Below are 16123 nucleotides of genomic sequence, written 5' to 3' on the forward strand. Positions count from 1 at the left end.
TCTGATAGGGCAAACTCATTCTCAATTTAAATGTGCGAACATGACATATGGGCAGAACAGAAGATGCAGTCATGTACTGTTACTGAATTTGTCTCTATTTACATGGGCTTGCAAGTTCTTCAGGAGCAAGCGTATGACTAAATCTTCCATGATTTGAAGGAGAAATGATGGGAGGTGGTGACAGCTATATTATTTTCAGTAGCACCTCCATCAGTTGCAAACTAGAACACTGCTTAGTAATAATGCAGCATCATAGGGGTTGAGTTGCTTGCCAAATCTCTGTCCCAAGCCCTGACATGGAAGGTGTTTTCCAGTGATCCGATGCACGGCTGCCAGCTAGGACCTCACACATAGAACTATGCTGAAATTATTACTCATTTGTTTGGGACAGTGACTTAAGCCTGGGGCAGGGCGACCCTCGGCGGAGCGGGGTCCGGCCACTCCCTTTCTGCTCGGGGGGTGGGATGGGAGGGGGCTCTGGGTTGACCTGATGGCAGGTTTGCTTAAAGCTAACAACAAATTGGAGATCAGGAAATTCAATTAATGTAGTTGGTACATGACATGAAATATTGCTATATAGTCCTGACCAACAACTCAGGACAATGTAGGTAGGGACTGTTTTCCTGAAGCCCCCGGTCAGGGTCTGGCAATAACACAGTTAAACAAGAAAAGATGGTGATGGTATCCATTGCAAGAAAGACTGCACAAAGCTCCTGGTGAGAGCAGTGAAAAAGAGTACTTAAATAAAACAGATTAAAGGATCCCAATTTTATGGCTGGGACTATGAAGGCACATGCCTCATGGGATTACTTAGTATGAATATTCTGACCAATTTTTCCTATAGTGATGTCCCAAGTAAAGCTTAACTCAAGTGGCCCAGAAAAAAAAATATTAAAATGTCCAACAAATTCCTTAATCTGTCTGGTTCGGCTCCTCCTAAATCCACATTCTGAGAAAATCTAAGGCTCAGTGATTTGATCACAGCTCCCCCACAGGTAGGTCTACACTTACAGTAGCATGTAGAATACAGACACTGTATAGATATAAACAACTATGCAAACAGTGAGGCACAGCTGAGGAAAGCAGCACAGAGTAGAGAGCCTGAACCCAGGGTACATACTGTACATGATTCTCTACATGCCCAAGCAGTGCCTCCCGTGTCTACACGGCTATTTTGGGCAGGGTACTGCCAGAGCCTTTCCCCACTGCAGTGAAAGACTCCAGCAGCGGGGAAAGTCTCTCGCAGCTTCCCACTGCTGGAGCCTTTCCCTGCTTCCTCTCCCTGAGTAGGAGCCTTTCACCGCCGTGTGTAACTACATGCCACAGTGTGGAGGCAACTTGCTTATGCCATCAAAAGTGTAGGCAGCTGTAGACCAAGTTACAGTGACACTGATCCAATCAGGGAACAGAAACAATAACACATGGCTCACCCCAATCACCATATATACTTGTAACAACCAATAGCAAACAACTTGGTAAAAGCTTTACGACTATGAGCTGTTTGCTGTGTTTTCATAAAATATATAAGCATTTCTGACTAGTGAACAAGTCTGTATGTATACACCCAAATATATATATAAATTATATGTACATATAAAATCAACATCTGTCCTTGAACAGAAAAGAGGGTGAAATCTGAAAAATGAATGGTGAATAGTTTTCCCAACTCCTTTTACACAGAGCATTAATTAAGGAGGAACCCTATACAGAAAATAAAAGAGTAGGCCATTCTTTCCAGGTATGTTCTAACAAGCAGCATAGATATTTTGGTAGGTCAGATAGCTGTTTAATATGCCATAGGGCATGATTTGGAATGTATTAGTCTTTATTTTTGTTCATATTTTTTATTAATTTCATCATTATTAATTGGAAAAGTCAAAATAGCTTTATCATGCAAAATAACTTCTGTTAAAGAATATGTGTATTTGGCAGTTATTCTTCAAAATTATGCTTTATTGCCTAGGAACCCAATATTGCAAACACATATGAACGTGCTTAAGTTTAACCTTAGTTAGGACTATTCCTGCAGCCCATACTCAGGAAAATTCTCATAGATTTTATTGCAAGTTTTAAGTAAGTAAGGATTGCAGACAAAAGCCCCAAGTATTTTGAGATCCTTGGCTGACTGACAGTATTAATGGAAGGTATTATTACTAGAAACCAAATACCTATGAATATACAATCCAGGAGGTCTATCCTGACATGGAACAGCTCTTCTTACTCCATGTACTAACTTTTGAACAGGGACTGCTAAATTATGCTGACAAATTAAGGATTTTTCATGGAGCAAATTATGTACCAATAACAGCTGCTCCAGAGTAAAGACTGAAACCCACTTTTTGTCCTACCCTACATAAAGTTTTTTCAGCTTCAAATTTGGTATGTGTGGTCTGTGACCAGCAGATGACTGCTTGACCTAATCAGAACAAAGCCACTTAGAAATACGGATGCAGAAAATTAATTGTGCCACATTGCTTCTTCAATGCCTACCTACAAAATGGCTTGAATGAAAGACTTGGTGTAGAGTACTGCATAAACCACATATGAGATGATGTCAGGGAAATGTACTAAGTTATTAGGATCATCACAGCAGCAAATCAGAATCCAGCAGATTTAAGGATTGTTGGGTAAGAGAAGACAGAGTTTTTATTATAATTATGTGTATTACCATAGTGCCTGGGAACCCCTTGTACTAAGCATTGTAAAAACACAGAACAAAGGATGTTCCCTGCTCCAAAGAGTTTACAATTTAAGTAGAAGACAAGAGAAAACAGATGGATAAAGACAGACAGACCAGGAAGAACAATGAGATAACATTGGTCAGCACAATAACTGTTGTCAAGATTTTTGAAGCATCATGGGAAAGGAGAGTTTTAAGGGGAGGTTTTTTATTATTATTATTTTCTATCTTTGTAATTTTTTAAAATCTATTTTTGTTCCCCTCCTTTCCCATCCCAGCCTGGACATAAAATAAGGGAGAAATCAGCTGCCTTTCCTTCAAAAAAAATATGGTCGATAACTACTCTTCTTACATCAGCTATCACTCAGACACTCATACAGAGAAAACCACCCCAATCTTAAATTTTCTTTAAGATTGGTTGAGATTTAACCACGTGTTCCACCAAATTTAATGAAACACATGTGGTGGTTGAGGTAGTATCTTTTATTGAACCAACTTCTGTTAGTGGAAGAGACAAGCCTGTGAACTCCACCCTCATCCCTTTAGCCCCCTCCCACAAAAAAAACAACAACAAACAAAACAAACACACTTATGGAGGACCTGGGGCTAAATCATCTGCACTGCTTTGAAAAATCCCACTGTATTCTTTATCAGCTTTTTTCCTCACTCATATCTATTTATAGCAACTGACTAATGCACAATGATCTGTAGGAGCTTGTTTGATTTTCTTCTTGCTGCTCGCTCTCTCTCTCTGTATGAGGTTGATTTCCAGTGCTAACAGTGAATCTATATGTGAACAATCCCTTTAACTTTATATGCAAGTTAACCAAAGAAACTCTTTCTTTTTCTCTCTTTTGTTTTATTGAAACTCCCAGAAACCACCTGAGTGGTTCCCCAATTCCCCAAAAGTGACAGTTATAAATTCAAGTCACCATTGATTCAGGCAGCTCCTGTAATAGTTGATCATTTTGGCCTCATAAGCGTAATAGAAGGCACCAGGGTCTGACAGTATTTCCAGCCCACTGCACTCGCCAACCAGACCGTCCACCTGCAGAGTTTAATCAAAATACTTCCAAAATGAGCTGCGGAGAGTTCCCTCCAGACAAGAGAGCAATTTGTTGGTATCAGGTGGAGGCCTAAATCTACAACTTCACAGATGGCAGACTCTTTCAAGTTGCTAAGTAACCTTTAAATTTTCAACCAAAGTGGCTAATAAACCCGTTGGTCTCCTCTGAGTGGGACAAGGGGAGCTTTCTTAATTCGGAAAGGGTTCTCATGTTTTTACATCTCTTCAAGTTCTCTTGCAAAAGTCGTGGTTGCCACCTCGGGATACGGAATACAAAATTGGAATTTCAGATACATTAGATCAAGCCCCTTGTACCGCCCAATCCAAATTATGTTTCATGCTCAGTGGTTGAAGATTTTTTAACAAAATAAAGGGAACAGAATTCACAGAGGAAGAAAGGACCACGTAACAAGGTATTAAACTTTTGACCTTGAAGGAACTCTTGATAAATGCTTAAGCCCCTCTGGAGCCAATGCTTTGCTGGCTCAGCACTTAGGACTATAGCTGAGAGACCTTCTCAACTGCCAAATTCTAACAAGGTCTAGAATTACTTTTTGTTTGTCTGCTGCCAGCAGAGGAGATAGACAGATGCTGATGGGCATACAGCTGCCTGTTGCCTGCGAGTTATTGTTCTGTCTGCAAAACTGAAACTAACTAACATGAAAGTGAGGCTTTGCACTAGGGAGGGGGGAGACCACAGAGCTCCCTGAACATTTAAAGAGACAAGGCATCATATTGTTGATCAATGCAACTCCCTTTTTGGACAGGACTGGTGAGAAATTTGTTGTTACGTGAACAGATCTAGGTCAACACTTTGAAAATATTGGGCATGTCTACAGTCGAGACATCTTGCTTAAGCTAGTGCATTGAAAATAGAAGTATAGCTACAGCAATATGGGAAGCGGGAAGTGGTTGCCACCCCAAGTGCAATCCTGCCCCAGACCTTGGGTACATACTCAGGCAGCTCGTCCTCACTAATGCCCCCACTGCCATGACTACACTTCTATTTTAGTACACGTATGTCTGGCCAAGCTGCAAATTACACCTCCAGCTCAAGTATAGGTATAACCACTGATGCTTTTTCTAACATCTGTAAAAATAAACTAAGTTACCGACACAGGGAGCAAATGCTTCTCTATTTAGCGCACAGTGGAAGCTCTAGGGTTGCAACTATCTATCTGGACTACAGCATAGTTTCTGCACACCAAAAAACAAGAACAAAAAATGAAGACTAGTTAAATATAATTAAGACGAACAAACTTTTAAAATCTAAATGCCAAATGTATCCCTAAGGTAACTCCATTAACTACAGGGATAAATTTGACCTTATGTGACTTATATATAGTTAACTCAGTGTTTGACATATGGATCCAACTTACTTTCTGTAGGCCTATTTTAACCTGTTTTGCAGTTATGATATTTGAATAAGTTTATTGCTTAACCCCTCTGGAGTCACAATCCATGAATGGGGCAGGAGGGAAATCTGTTAAGTAGTAACAGTTTTTATTAGTAGAAAAAGTGTGGATATGTATATCCGCTGAGCTACAGAAAGAGCTCGTTCCCCATAGGAGCTAGATTTGGGCTCAGTTCTGCTCTGCAGAGCTACGGGAACGATTAAGAAGAACTAGCAAAAGATGCAGAAGCAGGGCTCCCCAACTCTTCCGCCACAGACTCCAATAGCCCTACTCCCTCTCCCAGACAGCTCATGGACATGATAACTAGTAATACTTAGCTCTTATACCAGCTAGACAGAAGGAATGTGAATTTAGTTACTGCTTAAGAACCTAGTTAAAATGATTACAAGAACCAGAGTATTTAAAAAAAGCAAACAACAAAAATACCCACCCCCTCCCCACATACATATTCAGCTATTTAAATTAAATACAGGAGTCAGTTTGTGCCTGATAAGCACAGGCTCACATTGGAGATGGTGCTGAGTTTCACCCTCTCAGGGGAAGCTCCTACCTAACCGTAGGCTTTTGGGCAGAGACCCAAGTTTTTGTGAAATTTCTCAGTCCTGCCTCCATGGTGCTGCAATCATGAGGCTGGCCTCGCATAGAACAGAGGAGTAGGCATATGGGTTGTGTCTGGGCAGGCTGCAAAGACAACAGCTCTTGGGCTCTTCTTCCTCCATACACATCTGGAATCATTATTGCCCATGTCTTTTAAAAAATACATTTCCTTTGAGTCCATTTCCCCCCTCACATATCGAAGAGGAAAGGGAAACTGCTAAAACGAACATCTCTGGCTTTTCAGTTTCTCACCCAGGAGGGATTGTGCAAGAGCTCCAGGGAGTGCATCGGAAATGTACTCAGCATGGTGCAGGAAGCTCCTCTCTCTGTGGCTTGCCAGTGCAGAAGAGGAGGAGGACTGCAGGGCCTCATCTCCCCTCTATTATCTTTGGGGTGTCTTCAATTCATGGCAGTCACAGGTGTGATTAATGAGTAACTGGTCCTTGACTGAGGGAGCAGTCTCTTTGCACTCCCTCACTCCTTCCGCATTTTCCTCGCTTCTCTCTGTTCCCTATTTTCACTTCTCTCTGCTACCCCACCCTTCTCCCCTCATTTTTCTGTTCCTCTACACCAGTCCCCAATGTCCAGAATAGCCACAAGTTTTGTTGGAAGTTCTGGTCCTGCAGCCTTTATGTGAGTAGCCCACTGTAGTTATTCACAAGAGTTAGGGACATGGGACCAGATTTTCAGTTGCAGACAAGTGGCATGGCACCACTGATTTCAATGAAAATACACTGATTTACACTAGCTGAGCATCTAGCTCTCAGGATCAAGCCCTTAACCTATTTAACGCAGGGTTGAAATCATCATAATTGTATCCTTGTTTCAGGGCCTAAATATAAAATGTTTGTTAGAACAGAAATAAAAATCCCACACAAGATCATATAATTGTAAGACAAAAAAAACAACCCCCTCATTATTTAATCTGTTTTCCCTAATCTAGGGCCTAATTCTGCTCCCACAGAAAACCAATGGAATTTTTACCATTGACTTCAATGGGAACAAGATAAGGCCCCTATTCTTTAGTTAATGGCTGTACAGACCTTTGAAGATGTGACATAAAAATTATAAGTAATGTTGCTATTGTTATCAAGTCTAGCTTCTATTCAGTTTAATAAACATGTCCAGTTGTAAAGCCCTATGAAGCTTAATAGAAAATTAAAATGGTTTTAGAGGCTTTTTGAATCACCCTATAGAATTTAATAGGGAAGTACTGTACATCTCTACTACAGAAATATATAGGATAACTTACAAAAAAGATCTATAGGTCCTTACTGGTTTCATCCCTATTAAAGGTTATAGATTTTTCCATTAAATTAGAATATTTTATACAGAGGCAGAACAACAGATTATTTTGGACATAACACTGCACAAACATTCATACACACAATGCTGTACATTCAAATATTCAGGTTTCAGAGTAGCAGCCGTGTTAGTCTGTATCCGCAAAAAGAAAAGAAGGACTTGTGGCACCTTACAGACTAACCAATTTATTTGAGCATGAGCTTTCGTGAGCTACAGCTCATTTCATTGATGAAGTGAGCTGTAGCTCACGAAAGCTTATGCTCAAATAAATTGGTTAGTCTCTAAGGTGCCACTAGTCCTCCTTTTCTTTATTCAAATATTCAGCTTCTGACCTACAATTCCTTAAATTCAGTTATTAACTAAGGTTAATGGTAATAACTGTAGGATGCTTTGTAAAAGCCAAATTGAATAAAATGTATACTCCCATACCACATTAAGTTCACATTTTAAAAAAACAGATATCTTTATTCTTCTTGCCTACTTTATTTCTACTTCAGTCCAGGAAAGAAACATGCCAGATTAGAAAATAAAAAGGAAGTATAAAACAAGAATAATAAAGGATGGGTGAGTTCACTTCCATAACATTTTCTTAAATTATTAGATTAAACAGAAATCCTGCTACTGCAACTCACTTCAGTGGGGCAATGTGCAGGTATAGCGGTTTGCCTACAGGAATGCGGTTGCAGGATCAGCATCTCAACTTACTGTCTTATGCATTCTATGTTGTATTGTATGCAGCTAATGGAAATTCTGAAACTATTTAAGTTGGTAATGGAAAAATATGGGTATTCAACACAACCTGAGTCTAATAGGTTTTGTCTAGATGCTAACCTAAAGTTGTTTGTTTTCAGGACAATATCCCCTACTTCCCTTTCCTACATCATATATGAAATGTGTTCTCCCACCAGTGGGTATTATTTGGGATAAACTACTAGAAATGGGAAATATGAACATAATGGAGAACATAGTTGGCATTTGATCAAACTGAATAAATATTATTATCTATACTGTGTCGTTCATAAACATTTGCCTCCCCCTCCACAAGAAAAATATTTTTTATTTCAATTAGTAAATCAACTGACCACTTGGTGGCTCCAAGGAAAATTTGTAGTCTCTAAAAAAATACAGTGCTTTGAAAAGACGACAGAAGAGCTGCTGACAAGTTATATACATTGTTTACCGTGTTGTTGTAGCTGTGTTGGTCCCAGGATATGAGAGAGATAAGGTGGATGATGTAATATCTGTTATTGGACCACCTTCTGTTGGTGAAAGAAACAGGCTTTTGAGCTACACAGAGCTCTTCTTCAGGTAGCTTGAAAGCTTGTCCCTTTCACCAACCGAGTTGGTCCAATAAGAGTTATAGAAGTGTTATTTATTCCAAAAAGGCAAGTGTATAAGCAGCTCGTTTTAAGCCAACAATATTGAAGAGCTCTTGAAGAGTGTGGAAAAGTAATTATAAAATAAAAGTAATTATTCAACACCACGCCTTTGTTACTAAACTTGTTCGACCCATGAGTGCTGAAAAGAGCATGTTTCTCAATAACCATCAAATGCAGTTATGAGGTCACTTGAACTTAGTTCAAAATGAGCGTCGGGAAGAATTTAGAATCTTATCAGGCAGAAGAGTCTTCCTGTCCCTGGAAGATGGATGGAGTAGGTATTCTGTGCCACCCCCTGCAATCCCATCCACCCAAAGGAACTGCTGTCTCTGAAATAGCATGCAGATACTACAGCGACTATATAAAGAAGCCCTGAAAGAAGGAGTTGACCTTCAATGACTCTCACATGAAGTGGTCTCTGGAAGCAGGAACATGCCATAAGTGGCTTAATCATTACTATATTTTTGGCAACAAAATATCTGAGGCTCATTCTCCCTCAGGTATCTCTTGTAATATAGGTCTCTCTAATTTATTTGTATCTTTGAGCATGACAGCAAAATAGTGGATAAAGCATAACTGGCTCACACAATTTTAGAGTTTTAAAAAGCCTTTGACAAAGTCCTTCACAGGATGGTCTCAGGGAAACAAAGGGTACGTTCCACCTTGCAATCATGGGGTGTGACTAAAGCACATATAGACCTACTCTAGCTAGCTTGGGTATTGGTAGCAGTGAAGGCATGGTAGTGCAGGCTTCAGCACAGGCTGTACAAGCCCACCCAAAACCCCAGGGTACTTACTCAAGTGGCTAGCCTACGCTGAAGCCTGTGCTGTCGCAGCTGCAATGTTACTGGTACCCAAGCTCGCTGGGTTAAAGCTAGCCCAGGTATATCTACACAAGCTGCAATCACACCCTTTGACTGCAATTCAGACACTCCCTAAATTGTCATGAGGTGAAAACTATGGATGAGAAACTGGCTAAGAGAGTAGGCAGATTAGGAATAAAAAAATCAATTTTCATGACGGCAAAAAGTTAACATTGGGATGCCTCAATGTCCTCTACTAGCATTGGGGCTGTTCAATAATTTATTAATGATCTGGAAGAAGCAGTAAACAGGCAGGTGTCAAAAACTGCAGACTGCACCAGTTTACTTAGGTTATTCATGCCTAGAGATGGCTGTTAGGAACTTTAGAGGGACATAAGAAAACTAGGTGAAAGGGCAATCCAATGGCAGATGAAGTTCATGGTTCAGAAATGCAAGGCTATGCACATGGGTAGGAGTAATTCCTGAACTACTCAGGCATGTCACTAGACTCCTAAGTAGCCGTAGCCACTCGGGAAAGAGACCTGAACATCACTCTGGACAGCTCAGTGAAAGTCTATGCGCATTGTGTAATGATAAACAAAAAGGATATTGCAGAAATGTCAAACAGGTGAGGAAAGTGACCCCCCCCCACCCAAAAAAGTGACAAAAGTGATTAGATGAATGGAAAGAAGATGGGGATTGTTTAGAGACTAGATTAATAAAAGAAGAAGTTTGCAAACTGTAATGAATGGTGCAGATAACATCAGTTGAATGCTCTTATTTACTGTTTCTCATAAAACATGGAAAAGGGCCCCATCAACGAAACTGAAAGGCAACAAATGCAAAAATCATATGAGAAAAACTGTTTACACAATGCTTAACTAGCCTGTGGAACTCACTGCTATAAAATATCATTGAGGTTAGCAGGATTCAAAAGAGGACTGGACATTTATCTGGATAAGGAGAACATCACTGTTACACTAAGTAGGAGTAAAAACAAAACAGAACTGCAGCAGTTACATACATTCCCATGCTTCAAGGCATAAGCCAACCTCTAACAGATGAGAGCAGGATATTCTGTAATTGTTCACTTTGAGGTTCCTGGCAGCTTCCTCTGAAGCATCTCGTACTAGCCACTGTAGGAAAGAGGATGCTGGACTAGATACGGGTCTGATACAATATGGAAATTCCTGGGTCCATATGCTGTTGTGAGTAAAGGAAAATGGCTGATGGAATACGTGCGGCTTTCCAAACCTCTATATTTTGTGGGTGGCTGTCAGGAGAGGTGTATACAGTAGAAGATGCTTATGAGAAACTGATACACTGTAGCAAAACTCCCACTACAGTGAAGTAGCATGAGAGTTATAAATTGTTTCAATGCACTGCAGTGCGTCAATAGAACTTCTAGTTAGAGGGAATCTCCACTTATGAGAGAAGTAATGTTGTCTAAAACAAATGACTTAACTATAAGTGGATTTCACTATGTCCTGTCCATTACAGTACACATATTTAAAGGATATTTCTGCTGCATTTAATTTTGAACTTTACATTAAAAAATACTGCTCTGGAAACTTTTTGGCTTCAATGCAGACACATTCCTGGAATTTATGTCGGTAACAGTAACTTTACAAAGTTACACTAGTTTTCTTTCATTCCATGGTCCCATGCATACAAAAAGCTTAAGAAGGAGCAGCATGCAAGACCCTACCAAGTTCAATTTAGCTGGGTAATGGAGACATGGTCGTAGCAATAATAGGGAACGTGGGCTTAACGGGAAATAAGGCCTTTCACAACATGAGAGGAATAATAGAAAAGGAAAACAAATATGACTCCAATTTAGAAAGTCCCACAGCAAACGGCTTGGATGGCTTTTATGGCAGAAAATTGGTTGTCTCCAGTCAAGCCTACATAAATTTGCAATTCAGTGATGTATTTGTGAGGATGAAGTGAAGTCATAGTAAATGTCCTACCATCCTGGGAACTGTCTTACAGATGAAACAAAGCAGAGTTATTTAGAGTAACCATTAAAGGGAAGACACATTTTGTTTCATATAATTTTACTTATGTTAAGTATGTATGTTAATTTGTAAGAGTCCAGCGGCTTCTCAAACTTTTTTGTATGTGGAACACCTCTCCCACCTTGGAATTCCCCTCTAATCTAGTTGGGATCTAGCTCTAATTTAGCAATATGGGAATGTCAAAGTGGTTGCAACAGCTGGGTAGAGAACCAGTTTAATAGTCACGTATGTTAATTTACATGCTTGACTACTATAAGGCACATTGGTAAGAGCAATTTAACATGACAGACTTAGACAAAACTTTTCATTGCCACTCTAACTGTTGTACAGTGTGGCATGTACTGGTCTTATGCCTAGCTTTCTGCCTGTGCCTCTAGGCGGCTGTACTTCAGTCATGCTTTATGCATGTCCTATGCAACTACTAACACTAATGCAACATCAAGGTTGAAAAGCCAAGTGCTGAAGAAAGAATAAATAAATCGGAAAAAGCAAAGGATTTCTTTCCCAGTCTCTCACCCCACAAAAACCACTGAACAGGTTTTGTTCAAGCTTTCCAAAAATAATGTCACTTTAAGCAGGGACTAAACATGGGAAAATTAAGCCACACCTCAAGGTGAATATTTTGGAAAATTATGCATGTGTAAATGCCTGGCAATGGCAGATGACCTTGCAAAATAGACATTACTGAAATGTGGTGAAATGAGAAAAATCAAAGTGCTGCTGTAATACCTGGCTATAAACTGAACAGGTCAAAGGGTGGTGGGGCGGAGTAGTGTTGTATCTAAAAGATACCACAGAATCTAGGGAGATAAAAATTCTGAATGGAAAGGACCACAACTGAATCTGTGTGGATACAAATCCCATGTTACAAGAATACTGGCAGAGTAAGAATTTTGACTATTCTACCAACAGCTTCCAGACCAGGGCAAGAATTGCACAGTGCTCAGACAGCACAACAAGGCAATGTTTAATGAAATCATAGAATATCAGAGGTGGAAGGGTCCTCAGGAGGTCATCTAGTCCAATGACGATCACTGAGCAATTCAATTATCTGTATATATTAACTGGTCACAATGGGATAATGTTTACAGAAACAATTTCTTAAATGATTGCTTCTTGAAACAGCTAGTTCTAAAGCACAAAAGAGGCAAAACTATTCTTGATGTAGTACAAAGGAAGAAACAAGAGTTGGTTCAAGAAGCAACTACCGTTAAACCTCTGTGTAACAGTGACTAGAATATAACTAAGTTCAAGGTCTCTGAGGGAGGAAAGGTACCGCAAACTAGCCCTTAACTTTAGAAAGAGGGGAATTTAATAGAAATCATAGAATATCAGGGTTGGAAGGGACCTCAGGAGGTCATCTAGTCCAACCCCCTGCTCAAAGCAGGACCAATCCCCAATTGCCCCAGATCCCTAAATGGCCCCCTTAAGGATTGAACTCACAACCCTGGGTTTAGCAGGCCAGTGTTCAAACCACTGAGCTATCCCTCCCCCCAAAAGCTGGTCAAAAAGTTCTTAAAGTCAAGAGTAAATAAACTAAAATACTTAGATTTAGCATGGATTCTACTGACACAGAGTCTCATAGCATATATAACTCTAAACTGAAAGGGAAATAGGAAGACAAAAAGTAAATCAATGCAACTAAATGGCAACATCCAAGACATTATACAAAGCAATCAGAGAGCTTTCAGCATATGGAAGCCCAATCCCAGTAAAGCCAATAGACAATTTCTAAGAAGGAAATTAGGTGTAGGACTAAGGTGGAATTTGAAAGGCAAATAATTGAAGGCATACATACAAATAGTAAGAACTTCTCTATGTATATTAGATGTAGGAAGCCTGTGGGGAAATTTTGGGTTCATCACTGTGATAGGGAGTATAAAGCCCTCACTGGAGGGGAGGGCATTAAGGAGCAACTCTGGGCTAAGGAGGCCCTGCACCTCTGCCCCATGCTGAGCAAGCTTGGGTTGGATGTGGGGTTTAAGAGGTAGCCAGACAGCTTAGTCAGGGCCTGGCCTGCTACTAAGAAAATTGTGCCTCCCTTATCTCTCAAAAATTATTTGAGCATGCCTATGAAACAGTGGATAAAGGAGAACTGGTTGATATAGTTTATTTAAACTTTCAAGAGGTCTTTTTGACAAAGTCCTAAACAAGAGGCTGTTAAAGGAAATAAATAGGTATACCGTAAGAGGCATGGTGTGAGAGTGCAGTCATGGATCAAAACCTGACTAAGAGAGAGAAACAAAGAGTAGGAATAAATGGTCAATGTTCATCATTAAAAAGGTTAACAGCAGGGTGCCAAAAGAGTCCATGCTAGAACCTGTGCAGTGTAATGGATTTATTAATGATGTGGAAAACAGGATGAACAGCAAAGGGACAAAATTTGAAGACAAAGTAATGCATGCTGGAGGGAATAATTTCCCCTGCTCATACACCTTACTGGAGTCTAAATTAATTGCATCAGCTCCAGAAAAAGGCATGGCATCGTTGTGTACAGTTCAATGAAGATCTTGGCTCAGTGTAAAAAGAGCAGTCAAGAAGCAAGCAAAACATTAGGATGCATAAGGAATGAGATGGAGAATAACAGAAAATATTACAATGTCATTATGTAAATCAGCTGTGTGCCCTGTGTGTTCAGTTCTGGTCACTCCTTTGTAAAAAAGGACTTAGCAGAAATGGAAAAGTTAAAGACTAAGAACTTGGAAAAAACCCTTATATGAAGAAAGATTGAGAAGACAAGGACTATTTACCTTAGAGTGGAGATAAATAAGAGGGGACATGACAAAAATATACAAAATAATCCATAGCATGGGGAAGGTAGATCAGGAACTTCTATTCGCACTGTTATAATACAAGAACAAGGAGACATTTAATGAAATTGAAAGGTGGGAAATTGGAAACTGACAAAGACACTTTAAGAGAAAACACAACACAATTTACCTGTGGAACTCACTGCATTGAGCTATCACTGAGGCCAAGAGCCTAGCAGAATTTAAAAAAGCATTAGCTATAGATGAATAAAAAGAATATCCAAGTTTAAATAGCAAATAGTAAACAAATAAATAAGAGTTTAGGAACGGATATTAATCCTTGTCTTCAGAGCATTAGCCATCTTCTCTAGGTATTTTGGGTTAGTAGCAAGTTTCTGTTCAGGGCCAGATTATCCCATAATTGTCTCCTGCAGGGTTCTTGCCCCTTTCTCTGAAGTACTTGGTGCTGGTCACTTTCAGAAGTAGGAACTCCACAGGATCACAGGAATTGCCACACTGGATCAGATCAATGTTCTTATGCAATAACAGGGCAGAGGAATAAGAAGAAATATTAGATATTGTTTTGTAACCTTTCCAGAACTCCTTTCAGGGATGCCCAACTACATGCCACCCAATACTCAGTGCTAGGAACAAAGACTCAATGTAGCCCCTAATGATTATTATAATAGATTTTAACATAGCTTGGGATCATTTGGGATCAAAGGTGCTATTTAAAATGTTTTTTAAAAAAACACCTTACTAAAATGTTAATGCTGAGAAACATTCAAGCCCATCTGTTTCCATAAGATTTACTCACAGTAAGTAAATGCTGTTTTAATATTTGCCCTTTCCTCCTACCACATTTACTGCAGTGGTATCTGGGATCATTTTTCTGTATTACCTTTGTAAGACAGGGCAATTATTTTGCTAAGAGGGGGCACAAGTTGCCACTTCCAATTGATGTTGGCTCCTAAGCACCAACAACAAACACAATGTACAACCACAGATCACACTTCAGTAGTCACAGGGACCGTACACATCGCAACTAAATGGCTGTAGATTTTCTTTGCATTTCCCCCCCGGGGACTGTTAAGGCACACCATTGTTCTTAACCAATACAGATGAGGATTTTGAACTAATCCGGTACAAAACACATGCAGTAGTTGTTCTAATCAGCAGATCAGAATCTCTGTGAAAAAAAATCATGTATTGCTGTGCACATTTCATCTGACTGAAGGAGACATGATTACAAGCCTCTCTTTGTTGCAGAAAAAAAAAAAGAAGACAGGTTTTGTCCTCTTTCACGCTCTGCTGCTGTACATTACAAACTACTGTCGCATGCAAATGCTGGTTCATGCCTTTGCATTGTTAAGAAGAGACAAGAGATTTCATTTCATTCTCAAAGGAAAACCGTGTGTAAGATTTTAGAAAGTTGGGGGCGGAAGGGGAGTTCACTGCTCCAATCAGAGGATGAAATTTACCCTTGAAGTGAAGCTCCGGACCTCAGCAAGGTACTTAAGCACATGGGTACTTTTAAGTACATGGTAGTCCCATTAGCTTCAAACTTATGCTTCTGCTTAAGTGCCTTGGGCGTTAAGCCCCACATTTTGTCTGGGCAGGGATACCAATGGTGGATTGATCTCACAGAGATTTATGTGCAACCCCAGTGTGCCATGTAAACAGTTTCCACAATATGCATCCGATGAAGTGAGCTGTAGCTCACGAAAGCTCATGCTCAAATAAATTGGTTAGTCTCTAAGGTGCTACAAGTCCTCCTTTTCTTTTTGCGAGTATCACCACTGGCTCTACATATACTGGCTCAGGACACAATGGGGCTGGAACAGGAAGGCGCCACGCATTCACGTTTATGCAGCTCCAATAGTGCTAATATTCAGTGCAAGCAGCTCAACTGGGCTGTTCTAGTCCATAGGCTACAGTAGCAGCCCTGCACCCTGGGCCTGGTTTGGGCAGTGGATTTAATCTTTCCAGTTGCTCCACACTCTACTCACATGCAGCCTGTGGGATTTATGTGTAACTGGCTATCTTGCGAGTGCATAACAGAGTCACCATGTAGTTTTAAAACTCTACCATATACCTCCTTTAGTGTTTA

General features: G+C 40.0%; 1 protein-coding gene across 4 annotated transcripts in view; it reads right to left on the minus strand.

Moving 5' to 3' along the window:
- ADCY1 (adenylate cyclase 1) overlaps positions 1–16123 on the minus strand; it is a 225643-nt gene that overhangs the window by 85571 nt on the left and 123949 nt on the right. The gene's annotated exons all lie outside the window — the stretch shown is intronic.

Source organism: Lepidochelys kempii, chromosome 2, assembly GCF_965140285.1.
Source record: "Lepidochelys kempii isolate rLepKem1 chromosome 2, rLepKem1.hap1, whole genome shotgun sequence".
NCBI classification, from domain to species: Eukaryota; Metazoa; Chordata; order Testudines; family Cheloniidae; genus Lepidochelys; species Lepidochelys kempii.